The sequence below is a fragment of the Phalangium opilio genome, unplaced genomic scaffold (assembly GCF_054372755.1).
Source record: "Phalangium opilio isolate 3A_F unplaced genomic scaffold, DU_Popi_V2 ptg000360l_1, whole genome shotgun sequence".
Taxonomy (NCBI): Eukaryota; Metazoa; Arthropoda; class Arachnida; order Opiliones; family Phalangiidae; genus Phalangium; species Phalangium opilio.
In genome coordinates this window covers 3,076,914-3,091,395 of record NW_028324230.1, presented here as the reverse complement: position 1 = coordinate 3,091,395, position 14,482 = coordinate 3,076,914, and the positions used below count along the sequence as shown (strand labels likewise).

Below are 14,482 nucleotides of genomic sequence, written 5' to 3'. Positions count from 1 at the left end.
AACAAAAAGAAAATATGTTTGCTTTTTTCATATCTATTGGAATTTAAAAGAGGAAAAAAAAGTGAAAAAGCCAACGGCACGCAGTGTTCCTAAGTGGTCTCCCTCCCAAGTACTGACTGCGCTCGACGCTGCTTAACTTCGGTGATCGGACGAGAACCGGTGTTTTCAGCGTGATATGGCCGTTGCCGAGAGTGCTATTTAATAATTTGAATTTAAATTAAGTTAGACAAATTAACCTTCATCTTTTTAAAACAATAACAAAAAGAAAATATGTTTGCTTTTTTTATATCTATTGGAATTTAAAAGAGGAAAAAAAAAAGTGAAAAAGCCAACGGCACGCAGTGTTCCTAAGTGGTCTCCCTCCCAAGTACTGACTGCGCTCGACGCTGCTTAACTTCGGTGATCGGACGAGAACCGGTGTTTTCAGCGTGATATGGCCGTTGCCGAGAGTGCTATTTAATAATTCGAATTTAAATTAAGTTAGACAAATTAACCTTCATCTTTTTAAAACAATAACAAAAAGAAAATATGTTTGCTTTTTTTATATCTATTGGAATTTAAAAGAGGAAAAAAAGTGAAAAAGCCAACGGCACGAAGTGTTCCTAAGTGGTCTCCCTCCCAAGTACTGACTGCTCTCGACGCTGCTTAACTTCGGTGATCGGACGAGAACCGGTGTTTTCAGCGTGATATGGCCGTTGCCGAGAGTGCTATTTAATAATTTGAATTTAATTAACCTTCATCTTTATAAATCAATAAGAAAAAGAAGATATGTTTGCTTTTTTCATATCTCATGGAATTTAAAAGGGGAAATTAAAGTGAAAAAGCCAACGGCACGCAGAGTTTCCAAGTACTGACTGCGCTCGACGCTGCTTAACTTCGGTGATCGGACGAGAACCGGTGTTTTCAGCGTGATATGGCAGTTGCCGAGAGTGCTAGATAATAATTCGAATTTAAATTAAGTGAGACAAGTTAACCATCATCTTTTTAAAACAATAACAAAAAGAAAATATGTTTGCTTTTTTCATATCTATTGGATTTTAAATGAGGAAAAAAAAGTGAAACTGCCAACGGCACGCAGTGTTTCTAAGTGGTCTCCCTCCCAAGTACTGACTGCGCTCGACGCTGCTTAACTTCGGTGATCGGACGAGAACCGGTGTTTTCAGCGTGATATGGCCGTTGCCGAGAGTGCTATTTAATAATTCGAATTTAAATTAAGTTAGACAAATTAACCTTCATCTTTTTAAAACAATAACAAAAAGAAAATATGTTTGCTTTTTTTATATCTATTGGAATTTAAAAGAGGAAAAAAAAGTGAAAAAGCCAACGGCACGCAGTGTTCCTAAGTGGTCTCCCTCCCAAGTACTGACTGCGCTCGACGCTGCTTAACTTCGGTGATCGGACGAGAACCGGTGTTTTCAGCGTGATATGGCCGTTGCCGAGAGTGCTATTTAATAATTTGAATTTAATTAACCTTCATCTTTATAAATCAATAAGAAAAAGAAGATATGTTTGCTTTTTTCATATCTCATGGAATTTAAAAGGGGAAATAAAAGTGAAAAAGCCAACGGCACGCAGAGTTTCCAAGTACTGACTGCGCTCGACGCTGCTTAACTTCGGTGATCGGACGAGAACCGGTGTTTTCAGCGTGATATGGCAGTTGCCGAGAGTGCTAGATAATAATTCGAATTTAAATTAAGTGAGACAAAATAACCATCATCTTTTTAAAACAATAACAAAAAGAAAATATGTTTGCTTTTTTCATATCTATTGGAATTTAAAAGAGGAAAAAAAAGTGAAAAAGCCAACGGCACGCAGTGTTCCTAAGTGGTCTCCCTCCCAAGTACTGACTGCGCTCGACGCTGCTTAACTTCGGTGATCGGACGAGAACCGGTGTTTTCAGCGTGATATGGCCGTTGCCGAGAGTGCTATTTAATAATTTGAATTTAAATTAAGTTAGACAAATTAACCTTCATCTTTTTAAAACAATAACAAAAAGAAAATATGTTTGCTTTTTTTATATCTATTGGAATTTAAAAGAGGAAAAAAAAGTGAAAAAGCCAACGGCACGCAGTGTTCCTAAGTGGTCTCCCTCCCAAGTACTGACTGCGCTCGACGCTGCTTAACTTCGGTGATCGGACGAGAACCGGTGTTTTCAGCGTGATATGGCCGTTGCCGAGAGTGCTATTTAATAATTTGAATTTAATTAACCTTCATCTTTATAAATAAATAAGAAAAAGAAGATATGTTTGCTTTTTTCATATCTCATGGAATTTAAAAGGGGAAATAAAAGTGAAAAAGCCAACGGCACGCAGAGTTTCCAAGTACTGACTGCGCTCGACGCTGCTTAACTTCGGTGATCGGACGAGAACCGGTGTTTTCAGCGTGATATGGCAGTTGCCGAGAGTGCTAGATAATAATTCGAATTTAAATTAAGTGAGACAAAATAACCATCATCTTTTTAAAACAATAACAAAAAGAAAATATGTTTGCTTTTTTCATATCTATTGGAATTTAAAAGAGGAAAAAAAAGTGAAAAAGCCAACGGCACGCAGTGTTCCTAAGTGGTCTCCCTCCCAAGTACTGACTGCGCTCGACGCTGCTTAACTTCGGTGATCGGACGAGAACCGGTGTTTTCAGCGTGATATGGCCGTTGCCGAGAGTGCTATTTAATAATTTGAATTTAAATTAAGTTAGACAAATTAACCTTCATCTTTTTAAAACAATAACAAAAAGAAAATATGTTTGCTTTTTTTATATCTATTGGAATTTAAAAGAGGAAAAAAAAGTGAAAAAGCCAACGGCACGCAGTGTTCCTAAGTGGTCTCCCTCCTAAGTACTGACTGCGCTCGACGCTGCTTAACTTCGGTGATCGGACGAGAACCGGTGTTTTCAGCGTGATATGGCCGTTGCCGAGAGTGCTATTTAATAATTTGAATTTAAATTAAGTTAGACAAATTAACCTTCATCTTTTTAAAACAATAACAAAAAGAAAATATGTTTGCTTTTTTTATATCTATTGGAATTTAAAAGAGGAAAAAAAAGTGAAAAAGCCAACGGCACGCAGTGTTCCTAAGTGGTCTCCCTCCCAAGTACTGACTGCGCTCGACGCTGCTTAACTTCGGTGATCGGACGAGAACCGGTGTTTTCAGCGTGATATGGCCGTTGCCGAGAGTGCTATTTAATAATTTGAATTTAAATTAAGTTAGACAAATTAACCTTCATCTTTTTAAAACAATAACAAAAAGAAAATATGTTTGCTTTTTTTATATCTATTGGAATTTAAAAGAGGAAAAAAAAAAGTGAAAAAGCCAACGGCACGCAGTGTTCCTAAGTGGTCTCCCTCCCAAGTACTGACTGCGCTCGACGCTGCTTAACTTCGGTGATCGGACGAGAACCGGTGTTTTCAGCGTGATATGGCCGTTGCCGAGAGTGCTATTTAATAATTCGAATTTAAATTAAGTTAGACAAATTAACCTTCATCTTTTTAAAACAATAACAAAAAGAAAATATGTTTGCTTTTTTTATATCTATTGGAATTTAAAAGAGGAAAAAAAGTGAAAAAGCCAACGGCACGAAGTGTTCCTAAGTGGTCTCCCTCCCAAGTACTGACTGCTCTCGACGCTGCTTAACTTCGGTGATCGGACGAGAACCGGTGTTTTCAGCGTGATATGGCCGTTGCCGAGAGTGCTATTTAATAATTTGAATTTAATTAACCTTCATCTTTATAAATCAATAAGAAAAAGAAGATATGTTTGCTTTTTTCATATCTCATGGAATTTAAAAGGGGAAATTAAAGTGAAAAAGCCAACGGCACGCAGAGTTTCCAAGTACTGACTGCGCTCGACGCTGCTTAACTTCGGTGATCGGACGAGAACCGGTGTTTTCAGCGTGATATGGCAGTTGCCGAGAGTGCTAGATAATAATTCGAATTTAAATTAAGTGAGACAAGTTAACCATCATCTTTTTAAAACAATAACAAAAAGAAAATATGTTTGCTTTTTTCATATCTATTGGATTTTAAATGAGGAAAAAAAAGTGAAACTGCCAACGGCACGCAGTGTTTCTAAGTGGTCTCCCTCCCAAGTACTGACTGCGCTCGACGCTGCTTAACTTCGGTGATCGGACGAGAACCGGTGTTTTCAGCGTGATATGGCCGTTGCCGAGAGTGCTATTTAATAATTCGAATTTAAATTAAGTTAGACAAATTAACCTTCATCTTTTTAAAACAATAACAAAAAGAAAATATGTTTGCTTTTTTTATATCTATTGGAATTTAAAAGAGGAAAAAAAAGTGAAAAAGCCAACGGCACGCAGTGTTCCTAAGTGGTCTCCCTCCCAAGTACTGACTGCGCTCGACGCTGCTTAACTTCGGTGATCGGACGAGAACCGGTGTTTTCAGCGTGATATGGCCGTTGCCGAGAGTGCTATTTAATAATTTGAATTTAATTAACCTTCATCTTTATAAATCAATAAGAAAAAGAAGATATGTTTGCTTTTTTCATATCTCATGGAATTTAAAAGGGGAAATAAAAGTGAAAAAGCCAACGGCACGCAGAGTTTCCAAGTACTGACTGCGCTCGACGCTGCTTAACTTCGGTGATCGGACGAGAACCGGTGTTTTCAGCGTGATATGGCAGTTGCCGAGAGTGCTAGATAATAATTCGAATTTAAATTAAGTGAGACAAAATAACCATCATCTTTTTAAAACAATAACAAAAAGAAAATATGTTTGCTTTTTTCATATCTATTGGAATTTAAAAGAGGAAAAAAAAGTGAAAAAGCCAACGGCACGCAGTGTTCCTAAGTGGTCTCCCTCCCAAGTACTGACTGCGCTCGACGCTGCTTAACTTCGGTGATCGGACGAGAACCGGTGTTTTCAGCGTGATATGGCCGTTGCCGAGAGTGCTATTTAATAATTTGAATTTAAATTAAGTTAGACAAATTAACCTTCATCTTTTTAAAACAATAACAAAAAGAAAATATGTTTGCTTTTTTTATATCTATTGGAATTTAAAAGAGGAAAAAAAAGTGAAAAAGCCAACGGCACGCAGTGTTCCTAAGTGGTCTCCCTCCCAAGTACTGACTGCGCTCGACGCTGCTTAACTTCGGTGATCGGACGAGAACCGGTGTTTTCAGCGTGATATGGCCGTTGCCGAGAGTGCTATTTAATAATTTGAATTTAATTAACCTTCATCTTTATAAATAAATAAGAAAAAGAAGATATGTTTGCTTTTTTCATATCTCATGGAATTTAAAAGGGGAAATAAAAGTGAAAAAGCCAACGGCACGCAGAGTTTCCAAGTACTGACTGCGCTCGACGCTGCTTAACTTCGGTGATCGGACGAGAACCGGTGTTTTCAGCGTGATATGGCAGTTGCCGAGAGTGCTAGATAATAATTCGAATTTAAATTAAGTGAGACAAAATAACCATCATCTTTTTAAAACAATAACAAAAAGAAAATATGTTTGCTTTTTTCATATCTATTGGAATTTAAAAGAGGAAAAAAAAGTGAAAAAGCCAACGGCACGCAGTGTTCCTAAGTGGTCTCCCTCCCAAGTACTGACTGCGCTCGACGCTGCTTAACTTCGGTGATCGGACGAGAACCGGTGTTTTCAGCGTGATATGGCCGTTGCCGAGAGTGCTATTTAATAATTTGAATTTAAATTAAGTTAGACAAATTAACCTTCATCTTTTTAAAACAATAACAAAAAGAAAATATGTTTGCTTTTTTTATATCTATTGGAATTTAAAAGAGGAAAAAAAAGTGAAAAAGCCAACGGCACGCAGTGTTCCTAAGTGGTCTCCCTCCTAAGTACTGACTGCGCTCGACGCTGCTTAACTTCGGTGATCGGACGAGAACCGGTGTTTTCAGCGTGATATGGCCGTTGCCGAGAGTGCTATTTAATAATTTGAATTTAAATTAAGTTAGACAAATTAACCTTCATCTTTTTAAAACAATAACAAAAAGAAAATATGTTTGCTTTTTTTATATCTATTGGAATTTAAAAGAGGAAAAAAAAGTGAAAAAGCCAACGGCACGCAGTGTTCCTAAGTGGTCTCCCTCCCAAGTACTGACTGCGCTCGACGCTGCTTAACTTCGGTGATCGGACGAGAACCGGTGTTTTCAGCGTGATATGGCCGTTGCCGAGAGTGCTATTTAATAATTTGAATTTAATTAACCTTCATCTTTATAAATCAATAAGAAAAAGAAGATATGTTTGCTTTTTTCATATCTCATGGAATTTAAAAGGGGAAATAAAAGTGAAAAAGCCAACGGCACGCAGAGTTTCCAAGTACTGACTGCGCTCGACGCTGCTTAACTTCGGTGATCGGACGAGAACCGGTGTTTTCAGCGTGATATGGCAGTTGCCGAGAGTGCTAGATAATAATTCGAATTTAAATTAAGTGAGACAAAATAACCATCATCTTTTTAAAACAATAACAAAAAGAAAATATGTTTGCTTTTTTCATATCTATTGGAATTTAAAAGAGGAAAAAAAAGTGAAAAAGCCAACGGCACGCAGTGTTCCTAAGTGGTCTCCCTCCCAAGTACTGACTGCGCTCGACGCTGCTTAACTTCGGTGATCGGACGAGAACCGGTGTTTTCAGCGTGATATGGCCGTTGCCGAGAGTGCTATTTAATAATTTGAATTTAAATTAAGTTAGACAAATTAACCTTCATCTTTTTAAAACAATAACAAAAAGAAAATATGTTTGCTTTTTTTATATCTATTGGAATTTAAAAGAGGAAAAAAAAGTGAAAAAGCCAACGGCACGCAGTGTTCCTAAGTGGTCTCCCTCCCAAGTACTGACTGCGCTCGACGCTGCTTAACTTCGGTGATCGGACGAGAACCGGTGTTTTCAGCGTGATATGGCCGTTGCCGAGAGTGCTATTTAATAATTTGAATTTAATTAACCTTCATCTTTATAAATCAATAAGAAAAAGAAGATATGTTTGCTTTTTTCATATCTCATGGAATTTAAAAGGGGAAATAAAAGTGAAAAAGCCAACGGCACGCAGAGTTTCCAAGTACTGACTGCGCTCGACGCTGCTTAACTTCGGTGATCGGACGAGAACCGGTGTTTTCAGCGTGATATGGCAGTTGCCGAGAGTGCTAGATAATAATTCGAATTTAAATTAAGTGAGACAAAATAACCATCATCTTTTTAAAACAATAACAAAAAGAAAATATGTTTGCTTTTTTCATATCTATTGGAATTTAAAAGAGGAAAAAAAAGTGAAAAAGCCAACGGCACGCAGTGTTCCTAAGTGGTCTCCCTCCCAAGTACTGACTGCGCTCGACGCTGCTTAACTTCGGTGATCGGACGAGAACCGGTGTTTTCAGCGTGATATGGCCGTTGCCGAGAGTGCTATTTAATAATTTGAATTTAATTAACCTTCATCTTTAAAAATCAATAAGAAAAAGAAGATATGTTTGCTTTTTTCATATCTGATGGAATTTAAAAGAGGAAAAAAAAGTGAAAAAGCCAACGGCACGCAGTGTTCCTAAGTGGTCTCCCTCCCAAGTACTGACTGCGCTCGACGCTGCTTAACTTCGGTGATCGGACGAGAACCGGTGTTTTCAGCGTGATATGGCCGTTGCCGAGAGTGCTATTTAATAATTCGAATTTAAATTAAGTTAGACAAATTAACCTTCATCTTTTTAAAACAATAACAAAAAGAAAATATGTTTGCTTTTTTTATATCTATTGGAATTTAAAAGAGGAAAAAAAAGTGAAAAAGCCAACGGCACGCAGTGTTCCTAAGTGGTCTCCCTCCCAAGTACTGACTGCGCTCGACGCTGCTTAACTTCGGTGATCGGACGAGAACCGGTGTTTTCAGCGTGATATGGCCGTTGCCGAGAGTGCTATTTAATAATTTGAATTTAATTAACCTTCATCTTTATAAATCAATAAGAAAAAGAAGATATGTTTGCTTTTTTCATATCTCATGGAATTTAAAAGGGGAAATAAAAGTGAAAAAGCCAACGGCACGCAGAGTTTCCAAGTACTGACTGCGCTCGACGCTGCTTAACTTCGGTGATCGGACGAGAACCGGTGTTTTCAGCGTGATATGGCAGTTGCCGAGAGTGCTAGATAATAATTCGAATTTAAATTAAGTGAGACAAAATAACCATCATCTTTTTAAAACAATAACAAAAAGAAAATATGTTTGCTTTTTTCATATCTATTGGAATTTAAAAGAGGAAAAAAAAGTGAAAAAGCCAACGGCACGCAGTGTTCCTAAGTGGTCTCCCTCCCAAGTACTGACTGCGCTCGACGCTGCTTAACTTCGGTGATCGGACGAGAACCGGTGTTTTCAGCGTGATATGGCCGTTGCCGAGAGTGCTATTTAATAATTTGAATTTAAATTAAGTTAGACAAATTAACCTTCATCTTTTTAAAACAATAACAAAAAGAAAATATGTTTGCTTTTTTTATATCTATTGGAATTTAAAAGAGGAAAAAAAAGTGAAAAAGCCAACGGCACGCAGTGTTCCTAAGTGGTCTCCCTCCCAAGTACTGACTGCGCTCGACGCTGCTTAACTTCGGTGATCGGACGAGAACCGGTGTTTTCAGCGTGATATGGCCGTTGCCGAGAGTGCTATTTAATAATTTGAATTTAATTAACCTTCATCTTTATAAATCAATAAGAAAAAGAAGATATGTTTGCTTTTTTCATATCTCATGGAATTTAAAAGGGGAAATAAAAGTGAAAAAGCCAACGGCACGCAGAGTTTCCAAGTACTGACTGCGCTCGACGCTGCTTAACTTCGGTGATCGGACGAGAACCGGTGTTTTCAGCGTGATATGGCAGTTGCCGAGAGTGCTAGATAATAATTCGAATTTAAATTAAGTGAGACAAAATAACCATCATCTTTTTAAAACAATAACAAAAAGAAAATATGTTTGCTTTTTTCATATCTATTGGAATTTAAAAGAGGAAAAAAAAGTGAAAAAGCCAACGGCACGCAGTGTTCCTAAGTGGTCTCCCTCCCAAGTACTGACTGCGCTCGACGCTGCTTAACTTCGGTGATCGGACGAGAACCGGTGTTTTCAGCGTGATATGGCCGTTGCCGAGAGTGCTATTTAATAATTTGAATTTAATTAACCTTCATCTTTAAAAATCAATAAGAAAAAGAAGATATGTTTGCTTTTTTCATATCTGATGGAATTTAAAAGAGGAAAAAAAAGTGAAAAAGCCAACGGCACGCAGTGTTCCTAAGTGGTCTCCCTCCCAAGTACTGACTGCGCTCGACGCTGCTTAACTTCGGTGATCGGACGAGAACCGGTGTTTTCAGCGTGATATGGCCGTTGCCGAGAGTGCTATTTAATACTAATTCGAATTTAAATTAAGTGAGACAAATTAACCTTCATCTTTTTAAAACAATAACAAAAAGAAAATATGTTGGCTTTTTTCATATCTATTGGAATTTAAAAGAGGAAAAAAAGTGAAAAAGCCAACGGCACGCAGTGTTCCTAAGTGGTCTCCCTCCCAAGTACTGACTGCGCTCGACGCTGCTCAACTTCGGTGATCGGACGAGAACCGGTGTTTTCAGCGTGATATGGCCGTTGCCGAGAGTGCTATTTAATAATTCGAATTTAATTAACCTTCATCTTTATAAATCAATAAGAAAAAGAAGATATCTTTGCTTTTTTCATATCTCATGGAATTTAAAAGAGGAAATAAAAGTGAAAAAGCCAACGGCACGCAAAGTTTCCAAGTACTGACTGCGCTCGACGCTGCTTAACTTCGGTGATCGGACGAGAACCGGTGTTTTCAGCGTGATATGGCCGTTGCCGAGAGTGCTAGATAATAATTCGAATTTTAATTAAGTGAGACAAATTAACCATCATCTTTTTAAAACAATAACAAAAAGAAAATATGTTTGCTTTTTTCATATCTATTGGAATTTAAAAGAGGAAAAAAAAGTGAAAAAGCCAACGGCACGCAGTGTTCCTAAGTGGTCTCCCTCCCAAGTACTGACTGCGCTCGACGCTGCTTAACTTCGGTGATCGGACGAGAACCGGTGTTTTCAGCGTGATATGGCCGTTGCCGAGAGTGCTATTTAATAATTCGAATTTAAATTAAGTTAGACAAATTAACCTTCATCTTTTTAAAACAATAACAAAAAGAAAATATGTTTGCTTTTTTTATATCTATTGGAATTTAAAAGAGGAAAAAAAAGTGAAAAAGCCAACGGCACGCAGTGTTCCTAAGTGGTCTCCCTCCCAAGTACTAACTGCGCTCGACGCTGCTTAACTTCGGTGATCGGACGAGAACCGGTGTTTTCAGCGTGATATGGCCGTTGCCGAGAGTGCTATTTAATAATTTGAATTTAATTAACCTTCATCTTTATAAATCAATAAGAAAAAGAAGATATGTTTGCTTTTTTCATATCTCATGGAATTTAAAAGGGGAAATTAAAGTGAAAAAGCCAACGGCACGCAGAGTTTCCAAGTACTGACTGCGCTCGACGCTGCTTAACTTCGGTGATCGGACGAGAACCGGTGTTTTCAGCGTGATATGGCAGTTGCCGAGAGTGCTAGATAATAATTCGAATTTAAATTAAGTGAGACAAGTTAACCATCATCTTTTTAAAACAATAACAAAAAGAAAATATGTTTGCTTTTTTCATATCTATTGGATTTTAAATGAGGAAAAAAAAGTGAAACTGCCAACGGCACGCAGTGTTTCTAAGTGGTCTCCCTCCCAAGTACTGACTGCGCTCGACGCTGCTTAACTTCGGTGATCGGACGAGAACCGGTGTTTTCAGCGTGATATGGCAGTTGCCGAGAGTGCTAGATAATAATTCGAATTTAAACTAAGTGAGACAAATTAACCATCATCATTTTAAAACAATAACAAAAAGAAAACGTGTTTGCTTTTTTCATATCTATTAAAATTAAAAAAGAGGAAAAAAAGTGAAAAAGCCAACGGCACGCAGTGTTCTTAAGTGGTCTCGCTCCCAAGTACTGACTGCGCTCGACGCTGCTTAACTTCGGTGATCGGACGAGAACCGGTGTTTTCAGCGTGATATGGCCGTTGCCGAGAGTGCTATTTAATAATTTGAATTTAATTAACCTTCATCTTTATAAATCAATAAGAAAAAGAAGATATGTTTGCTTTTTTCATATCTCATGGAATTTAAAAGGGGAAATAAAAGTGAAAAAGCCAACGGCACGCAGAGTTTCCAAGTACTGACTGCGCTCGACGCTGCTTAACTTCGGTGATCGGACGAGAACCGGTGTTTTCAGCGTGATATGGCAGTTGCCGAGAGTGCTAGATAATAATTCGAATTTAAATTAAGTGAGACAAATTAACCATCATCTTTTTAAAACAATAACAAAAAGAAAATATGTTTGCTTTTTTCATATCTATTGGATTTTAAATGAGGAAAAAAAAGTGAAACTGCCAACGGCACGCAGTGTTCCTAAGTGGTCTCCCTCCCAAGTACTGACTGCGCTCGACGCTGCTTAACTTCGGTGATCGGACGAGAACCGGTGTTTTCAGCGTGATATGGCCGTTGCCGAGAGTGCTATTTAATAATTCGAATTTAAATTAAGTTAGACAAATTAACCTTCATCTTTTTAAAACAATAACAAAAGAAAATATGTTTGCTTTTTTATATCTATTGGAATTTAAAAGAGGAAAAAAAAGTGAAAAAGCCAACGGCACGCAGTGTTCCTAAGTGGTCTCCCTCCCAAGTACTGACTGCGCTCGACGCTGCTTAACTTCGGTGATCGGACGAGAACCGGTGTTTTCAGCGTGATATGGCCGTTGCCGAGAGTGCTATTTAATAATTTGAATTTAAAAACCTTCATCTTTATAAAACAATAACAAAAAGAAGATATGTTTGCTTTTTTCATATCTGATGGAATTTAAAAGAGGAAATAAAACTGAAAAAGCCAACGGCACGCAGAGTTTCCAAGTACTGACTGCGCTCGACGCTGCTTAACTTCGGTGATCGGACGAGAACCGGTGTCTTCAGCGTGATATGGCCGTTGCCGAGAGTGCTAGATAATAATTCGAATTTAAATTAAGTGAGACAAATTAACCATCATCTTTTTAAAACAATAACAAAAAGAAAATATGTTTGCTTTTTTCATATCTATTGGAATTTAAAAGAGGAAAAAAAAGTGAAAAAGCCAACGGCACGCAGTGTTCCTAAGTGGTCTCCCTCCCAAGTACTGACTGCGCTCGACGCTGCTTAACTTCGGTGATCGGACGAGAACCGGTGTTTTCAGCGTGATGTGGCCGTTGCCGAGAGTGCCATTTAATAATTTGAATTTAATTAACCTTCATCTTTAAAAATCAATAAGAAAAAGAAGATATGTTTGCTTTTTTCATATCTGAGGGAATTTAAAAGAGGAAATAAAAGTAAAAAAGCCAACGGCACGCAAAGTTTCCAAGTACTGACTGCGTTCGACGCTGCTTAACTTCGGTGATTGGACGAGAACCGGTGTTTTCAGCGTGATATGGCAGTTGCCGAGAGTGCTAGATAATAATTCGAATTTAAACTAAGTGAGACAAATTAACCATCATCATTTTAAAACAATAACAAAAAGAAAATATGTTTGCTTTTTTCATATCTATTGGATTTTAAATGAGGAAAAAAAGTGAAAAAGCCAACGGCACGCAGTGTTCCTAAGTGGTCTCCCTCCCAAGTACTGACTGCGCTCGACGCTGCTTAACTTCGGTGATCGGACGAGAACCGGTGTTTTCAGCGTGATATGGCCGTTGCCGAGAGTGCTATTTAATAATTCGAATTTAAATTAAGTTAGACCGATTAACCTTCATCTTTTTAAAACAATAACAAAAAGAAAATATGTTTGCTTTTTTTATATCTATTGGAATTTAAAAGAGGAAAAAAAAGTGAAAAAGCCAACGGCACGCAGTGTTCCTAAGTGGTCTCCCTCCCAAGTACTGACTGCGCTCGACGCTGCTTAACTTCGGTGATCGGACGAGAACCGGTGTTTTCAGCGTGATATGGCCGTTGCCGAGAGTGCTATTTAATAATTTGAATTTAATTAACCTTCATCTTTATAAATCAATAAGAAAAAGAAGATATGTTTGCTTTTTTCATATCTCATGGAATTTAAAAGGGGAAATTAAAGTGAAAAAGCCAACGGCACGCAGAGTTTCCAAGTACTGACTGCGCTCGACGCTGCTTAACTTCGGTGATCGGACGAGAACCGGTGTTTTCAGCGTGATATGGCAGTTGCCGAGAGTGCTAGATAATAATTCGAATTTAAATTAAGTGAGACAAGTTAACCATCATCTTTTTAAAACAATAACAAAAAGAAAATATGTTTGCTTTTTTCATATCTATTGGATTTTAAATGAGGAAAAAAAATGAAACTGCCAACGGCACGCAGTGTTTCTAAGTGGTCTCCCTCCCAAGTACTGACTGCGCTCGACGCTGCTTAACTTCGGTGATCGGACGAGAACCGGTGTTTTCAGCGTGATATGGCCGTTGCCGAGAGTGCTATTTAATAATTCGAATTTAAATTAAGTTAGACAAATTAACCTTCATCTTTTTAAAACAATAACAAAAAGAAAATATGTTTGCTTTTTTATATCTATTGGAATTTAAAAGAGGAAAAAAAAGTGAAAAAGCCAACGGCACGCAGTGTTCCTAAGTGGTCTCCCTCCCAAGTACTGACTGCGCTCGACGCTGCTTAACTTCGGTGATCGGACGAGAACCGGTGTTTTCAGCGTGATATGGCCGTTGCCGAGAGTGCTATTTAATAATTTGAATTTAATTAACCTTCATCTTTATAAATCAATAAGAAAAAGAAGATATGTTTGCTTTTTTCATATCTCATGGAATTTAAAAGGGGAAATAAAAGTGAAAAAGCCAACGGCACGCAGAGTTTCCAAGTACTGACTGCGCTCGACGCTGCTTAACTTCGGTGATCGGACGAGAACCGGTGTTTTCAGCGTGATATGGCAGTTGCCGAGAGTGCTAGATAATAATTCGAATTTAAATTAAGTGAGACAAAATAACCATCATCTTTTTAAAACAATAACAAAAAGAAAATATGTTTGCTTTTTTCATATCTATTGGAATTTAAAAGAGGAAAAAAAAGTGAAAAAGCCAACGGCACGCAGTGTTCCTAAGTGGTCTCCCTCCCAAGTACTGACTGCGCTCGACGCTGCTTAACTTCGGTGATCGGACGAGAACCGGTGTTTTCAGCGTGATATGGCCGTTGCCGAGAGTGCTATTTAATAATTTGAATTTAAATTAAGTTAGACAAATTAACCTTCATCTTTTTAAAACAATAACAAAAAGAAAATATGTTTGCTTTTTTTATATCTATTGGAATTTAAAAGAGGAAAAAAAAAAGTGAAAAAGCCAACGGCACGCAGTGTTCCTAAGTGGTCTCCCTCCCAAGTACTGACTGCGCTCGACGCTGCTTAACTTCGGTGATCGGACGAGAACCGGTGTTTTCAGCGTGATATGGCCGTTGCCGAGA

The 14,482-nt window shown here is 38.0% G+C and overlaps 40 non-coding genes and 18 pseudogenes across 40 annotated transcripts; all 58 read right to left on the bottom strand.

The window, feature by feature from the left end:
- Positions 1-68: 68 nt before the first annotated feature.
- LOC149600270 (5S ribosomal RNA) lies at positions 69-187 on the bottom strand. The gene has a single exon (XR_016378900.1). It is a non-coding gene; the product is annotated as a 5S ribosomal RNA (ribosomal RNA).
- A 139-nt stretch (positions 188-326) lies between these two features.
- LOC149600269 (5S ribosomal RNA) lies at positions 327-445 on the bottom strand. Its single transcript, XR_016378898.1, has one exon. It is a non-coding gene; the product is annotated as a 5S ribosomal RNA (ribosomal RNA).
- A 136-nt stretch (positions 446-581) lies between these two features.
- LOC149600268 (5S ribosomal RNA) lies at positions 582-700 on the bottom strand. The gene has a single exon (XR_016378736.1). It is a non-coding gene; the product is annotated as a 5S ribosomal RNA (ribosomal RNA).
- Positions 701-822: 122 nt separating this feature from the next.
- Positions 823-925, bottom strand: LOC149600267 (5S ribosomal RNA; annotated as a pseudogene).
- A 137-nt stretch (positions 926-1,062) lies between these two features.
- On the bottom strand, positions 1,063-1,181 carry LOC149600266 (5S ribosomal RNA). The gene has a single exon (XR_016378467.1). It is a non-coding gene; the product is annotated as a 5S ribosomal RNA (ribosomal RNA).
- Positions 1,182-1,318: 137 nt separating this feature from the next.
- On the bottom strand, positions 1,319-1,437 carry LOC149600265 (5S ribosomal RNA). Its single transcript, XR_016378897.1, has one exon. It is a non-coding gene; the product is annotated as a 5S ribosomal RNA (ribosomal RNA).
- A 122-nt stretch (positions 1,438-1,559) lies between these two features.
- Positions 1,560-1,662, bottom strand: LOC149600264 (5S ribosomal RNA; annotated as a pseudogene).
- A 137-nt stretch (positions 1,663-1,799) lies between these two features.
- On the bottom strand, positions 1,800-1,918 carry LOC149600263 (5S ribosomal RNA). Its single transcript, XR_016378896.1, has one exon. It is a non-coding gene; the product is annotated as a 5S ribosomal RNA (ribosomal RNA).
- A 137-nt stretch (positions 1,919-2,055) lies between these two features.
- Positions 2,056-2,174, bottom strand: LOC149600262 (5S ribosomal RNA). Its single transcript, XR_016378895.1, has one exon. It is a non-coding gene; the product is annotated as a 5S ribosomal RNA (ribosomal RNA).
- Positions 2,175-2,296: 122 nt separating this feature from the next.
- LOC149600261 (5S ribosomal RNA) lies at positions 2,297-2,399 on the bottom strand (annotated as a pseudogene).
- A 137-nt stretch (positions 2,400-2,536) lies between these two features.
- Positions 2,537-2,655, bottom strand: LOC149600260 (5S ribosomal RNA). Its single transcript, XR_016378894.1, has one exon. It is a non-coding gene; the product is annotated as a 5S ribosomal RNA (ribosomal RNA).
- Positions 2,656-2,792: 137 nt separating this feature from the next.
- Positions 2,793-2,911, bottom strand: LOC149600259 (5S ribosomal RNA). The gene has a single exon (XR_016379031.1). It is a non-coding gene; the product is annotated as a 5S ribosomal RNA (ribosomal RNA).
- Positions 2,912-3,048: 137 nt separating this feature from the next.
- Positions 3,049-3,167, bottom strand: LOC149600258 (5S ribosomal RNA). The gene has a single exon (XR_016378893.1). It is a non-coding gene; the product is annotated as a 5S ribosomal RNA (ribosomal RNA).
- Positions 3,168-3,306: 139 nt separating this feature from the next.
- Positions 3,307-3,425, bottom strand: LOC149600257 (5S ribosomal RNA). Its single transcript, XR_016378892.1, has one exon. It is a non-coding gene; the product is annotated as a 5S ribosomal RNA (ribosomal RNA).
- Positions 3,426-3,561: 136 nt separating this feature from the next.
- On the bottom strand, positions 3,562-3,680 carry LOC149600256 (5S ribosomal RNA). The gene has a single exon (XR_016378735.1). It is a non-coding gene; the product is annotated as a 5S ribosomal RNA (ribosomal RNA).
- A 122-nt stretch (positions 3,681-3,802) lies between these two features.
- LOC149600255 (5S ribosomal RNA) lies at positions 3,803-3,905 on the bottom strand (annotated as a pseudogene).
- Positions 3,906-4,042: 137 nt separating this feature from the next.
- On the bottom strand, positions 4,043-4,161 carry LOC149600254 (5S ribosomal RNA). Its single transcript, XR_016378466.1, has one exon. It is a non-coding gene; the product is annotated as a 5S ribosomal RNA (ribosomal RNA).
- A 137-nt stretch (positions 4,162-4,298) lies between these two features.
- On the bottom strand, positions 4,299-4,417 carry LOC149600253 (5S ribosomal RNA). The gene has a single exon (XR_016378891.1). It is a non-coding gene; the product is annotated as a 5S ribosomal RNA (ribosomal RNA).
- A 122-nt stretch (positions 4,418-4,539) lies between these two features.
- Positions 4,540-4,642, bottom strand: LOC149600252 (5S ribosomal RNA; annotated as a pseudogene).
- A 137-nt stretch (positions 4,643-4,779) lies between these two features.
- Positions 4,780-4,898, bottom strand: LOC149600251 (5S ribosomal RNA). The gene has a single exon (XR_016378890.1). It is a non-coding gene; the product is annotated as a 5S ribosomal RNA (ribosomal RNA).
- A 137-nt stretch (positions 4,899-5,035) lies between these two features.
- LOC149600250 (5S ribosomal RNA) lies at positions 5,036-5,154 on the bottom strand. Its single transcript, XR_016378889.1, has one exon. It is a non-coding gene; the product is annotated as a 5S ribosomal RNA (ribosomal RNA).
- Positions 5,155-5,276: 122 nt separating this feature from the next.
- Positions 5,277-5,379, bottom strand: LOC149600249 (5S ribosomal RNA; annotated as a pseudogene).
- Positions 5,380-5,516: 137 nt separating this feature from the next.
- On the bottom strand, positions 5,517-5,635 carry LOC149600248 (5S ribosomal RNA). The gene has a single exon (XR_016378887.1). It is a non-coding gene; the product is annotated as a 5S ribosomal RNA (ribosomal RNA).
- A 137-nt stretch (positions 5,636-5,772) lies between these two features.
- On the bottom strand, positions 5,773-5,891 carry LOC149600247 (5S ribosomal RNA). The gene has a single exon (XR_016379030.1). It is a non-coding gene; the product is annotated as a 5S ribosomal RNA (ribosomal RNA).
- A 137-nt stretch (positions 5,892-6,028) lies between these two features.
- On the bottom strand, positions 6,029-6,147 carry LOC149600246 (5S ribosomal RNA). The gene has a single exon (XR_016378886.1). It is a non-coding gene; the product is annotated as a 5S ribosomal RNA (ribosomal RNA).
- Positions 6,148-6,269: 122 nt separating this feature from the next.
- Positions 6,270-6,372, bottom strand: LOC149600245 (5S ribosomal RNA; annotated as a pseudogene).
- A 137-nt stretch (positions 6,373-6,509) lies between these two features.
- LOC149600244 (5S ribosomal RNA) lies at positions 6,510-6,628 on the bottom strand. The gene has a single exon (XR_016378885.1). It is a non-coding gene; the product is annotated as a 5S ribosomal RNA (ribosomal RNA).
- Positions 6,629-6,765: 137 nt separating this feature from the next.
- On the bottom strand, positions 6,766-6,884 carry LOC149600243 (5S ribosomal RNA). The gene has a single exon (XR_016378884.1). It is a non-coding gene; the product is annotated as a 5S ribosomal RNA (ribosomal RNA).
- A 122-nt stretch (positions 6,885-7,006) lies between these two features.
- On the bottom strand, positions 7,007-7,109 carry LOC149600242 (5S ribosomal RNA; annotated as a pseudogene).
- Positions 7,110-7,246: 137 nt separating this feature from the next.
- Positions 7,247-7,365, bottom strand: LOC149600241 (5S ribosomal RNA). Its single transcript, XR_016378883.1, has one exon. It is a non-coding gene; the product is annotated as a 5S ribosomal RNA (ribosomal RNA).
- Positions 7,366-7,487: 122 nt separating this feature from the next.
- LOC149600240 (5S ribosomal RNA) lies at positions 7,488-7,606 on the bottom strand. Its single transcript, XR_016378882.1, has one exon. It is a non-coding gene; the product is annotated as a 5S ribosomal RNA (ribosomal RNA).
- A 137-nt stretch (positions 7,607-7,743) lies between these two features.
- Positions 7,744-7,862, bottom strand: LOC149600239 (5S ribosomal RNA). The gene has a single exon (XR_016378881.1). It is a non-coding gene; the product is annotated as a 5S ribosomal RNA (ribosomal RNA).
- Positions 7,863-7,984: 122 nt separating this feature from the next.
- LOC149600238 (5S ribosomal RNA) lies at positions 7,985-8,087 on the bottom strand (annotated as a pseudogene).
- Positions 8,088-8,224: 137 nt separating this feature from the next.
- LOC149600237 (5S ribosomal RNA) lies at positions 8,225-8,343 on the bottom strand. Its single transcript, XR_016378880.1, has one exon. It is a non-coding gene; the product is annotated as a 5S ribosomal RNA (ribosomal RNA).
- Positions 8,344-8,480: 137 nt separating this feature from the next.
- On the bottom strand, positions 8,481-8,599 carry LOC149600236 (5S ribosomal RNA). The gene has a single exon (XR_016378879.1). It is a non-coding gene; the product is annotated as a 5S ribosomal RNA (ribosomal RNA).
- Positions 8,600-8,721: 122 nt separating this feature from the next.
- LOC149600235 (5S ribosomal RNA) lies at positions 8,722-8,824 on the bottom strand (annotated as a pseudogene).
- A 137-nt stretch (positions 8,825-8,961) lies between these two features.
- LOC149600234 (5S ribosomal RNA) lies at positions 8,962-9,080 on the bottom strand. Its single transcript, XR_016378877.1, has one exon. It is a non-coding gene; the product is annotated as a 5S ribosomal RNA (ribosomal RNA).
- A 122-nt stretch (positions 9,081-9,202) lies between these two features.
- On the bottom strand, positions 9,203-9,321 carry LOC149600233 (5S ribosomal RNA). The gene has a single exon (XR_016378875.1). It is a non-coding gene; the product is annotated as a 5S ribosomal RNA (ribosomal RNA).
- Positions 9,322-9,460: 139 nt separating this feature from the next.
- Positions 9,461-9,579, bottom strand: LOC149600232 (5S ribosomal RNA). The gene has a single exon (XR_016378613.1). It is a non-coding gene; the product is annotated as a 5S ribosomal RNA (ribosomal RNA).
- Positions 9,580-9,701: 122 nt separating this feature from the next.
- LOC149600231 (5S ribosomal RNA) lies at positions 9,702-9,804 on the bottom strand (annotated as a pseudogene).
- Positions 9,805-9,941: 137 nt separating this feature from the next.
- Positions 9,942-10,060, bottom strand: LOC149600230 (5S ribosomal RNA). The gene has a single exon (XR_016378874.1). It is a non-coding gene; the product is annotated as a 5S ribosomal RNA (ribosomal RNA).
- Positions 10,061-10,197: 137 nt separating this feature from the next.
- LOC149600229 (5S ribosomal RNA) lies at positions 10,198-10,316 on the bottom strand. Its single transcript, XR_016378804.1, has one exon. It is a non-coding gene; the product is annotated as a 5S ribosomal RNA (ribosomal RNA).
- A 122-nt stretch (positions 10,317-10,438) lies between these two features.
- On the bottom strand, positions 10,439-10,541 carry LOC149600228 (5S ribosomal RNA; annotated as a pseudogene).
- Positions 10,542-10,678: 137 nt separating this feature from the next.
- LOC149600227 (5S ribosomal RNA) lies at positions 10,679-10,797 on the bottom strand (annotated as a pseudogene).
- A 137-nt stretch (positions 10,798-10,934) lies between these two features.
- LOC149600226 (5S ribosomal RNA) lies at positions 10,935-11,053 on the bottom strand (annotated as a pseudogene).
- A 122-nt stretch (positions 11,054-11,175) lies between these two features.
- LOC149600225 (5S ribosomal RNA) lies at positions 11,176-11,278 on the bottom strand (annotated as a pseudogene).
- Positions 11,279-11,415: 137 nt separating this feature from the next.
- LOC149600224 (5S ribosomal RNA) lies at positions 11,416-11,534 on the bottom strand. The gene has a single exon (XR_016379045.1). It is a non-coding gene; the product is annotated as a 5S ribosomal RNA (ribosomal RNA).
- A 135-nt stretch (positions 11,535-11,669) lies between these two features.
- On the bottom strand, positions 11,670-11,788 carry LOC149600223 (5S ribosomal RNA). The gene has a single exon (XR_016378873.1). It is a non-coding gene; the product is annotated as a 5S ribosomal RNA (ribosomal RNA).
- A 121-nt stretch (positions 11,789-11,909) lies between these two features.
- Positions 11,910-12,012, bottom strand: LOC149600222 (5S ribosomal RNA; annotated as a pseudogene).
- A 137-nt stretch (positions 12,013-12,149) lies between these two features.
- LOC149600221 (5S ribosomal RNA) lies at positions 12,150-12,268 on the bottom strand. Its single transcript, XR_016377901.1, has one exon. It is a non-coding gene; the product is annotated as a 5S ribosomal RNA (ribosomal RNA).
- Positions 12,269-12,629: 361 nt separating this feature from the next.
- LOC149600220 (5S ribosomal RNA) lies at positions 12,630-12,748 on the bottom strand. The gene has a single exon (XR_016378872.1). It is a non-coding gene; the product is annotated as a 5S ribosomal RNA (ribosomal RNA).
- Positions 12,749-12,885: 137 nt separating this feature from the next.
- LOC149600219 (5S ribosomal RNA) lies at positions 12,886-13,004 on the bottom strand. The gene has a single exon (XR_016378871.1). It is a non-coding gene; the product is annotated as a 5S ribosomal RNA (ribosomal RNA).
- Positions 13,005-13,126: 122 nt separating this feature from the next.
- On the bottom strand, positions 13,127-13,229 carry LOC149600218 (5S ribosomal RNA; annotated as a pseudogene).
- A 136-nt stretch (positions 13,230-13,365) lies between these two features.
- Positions 13,366-13,484, bottom strand: LOC149600217 (5S ribosomal RNA). The gene has a single exon (XR_016378465.1). It is a non-coding gene; the product is annotated as a 5S ribosomal RNA (ribosomal RNA).
- Positions 13,485-13,620: 136 nt separating this feature from the next.
- Positions 13,621-13,739, bottom strand: LOC149600216 (5S ribosomal RNA). Its single transcript, XR_016378870.1, has one exon. It is a non-coding gene; the product is annotated as a 5S ribosomal RNA (ribosomal RNA).
- A 122-nt stretch (positions 13,740-13,861) lies between these two features.
- On the bottom strand, positions 13,862-13,964 carry LOC149600215 (5S ribosomal RNA; annotated as a pseudogene).
- A 137-nt stretch (positions 13,965-14,101) lies between these two features.
- Positions 14,102-14,220, bottom strand: LOC149600214 (5S ribosomal RNA). The gene has a single exon (XR_016378869.1). It is a non-coding gene; the product is annotated as a 5S ribosomal RNA (ribosomal RNA).
- Positions 14,221-14,359: 139 nt separating this feature from the next.
- Positions 14,360-14,478, bottom strand: LOC149600213 (5S ribosomal RNA). Its single transcript, XR_016378868.1, has one exon. It is a non-coding gene; the product is annotated as a 5S ribosomal RNA (ribosomal RNA).
- Positions 14,479-14,482: the final 4 nt, after the last annotated feature.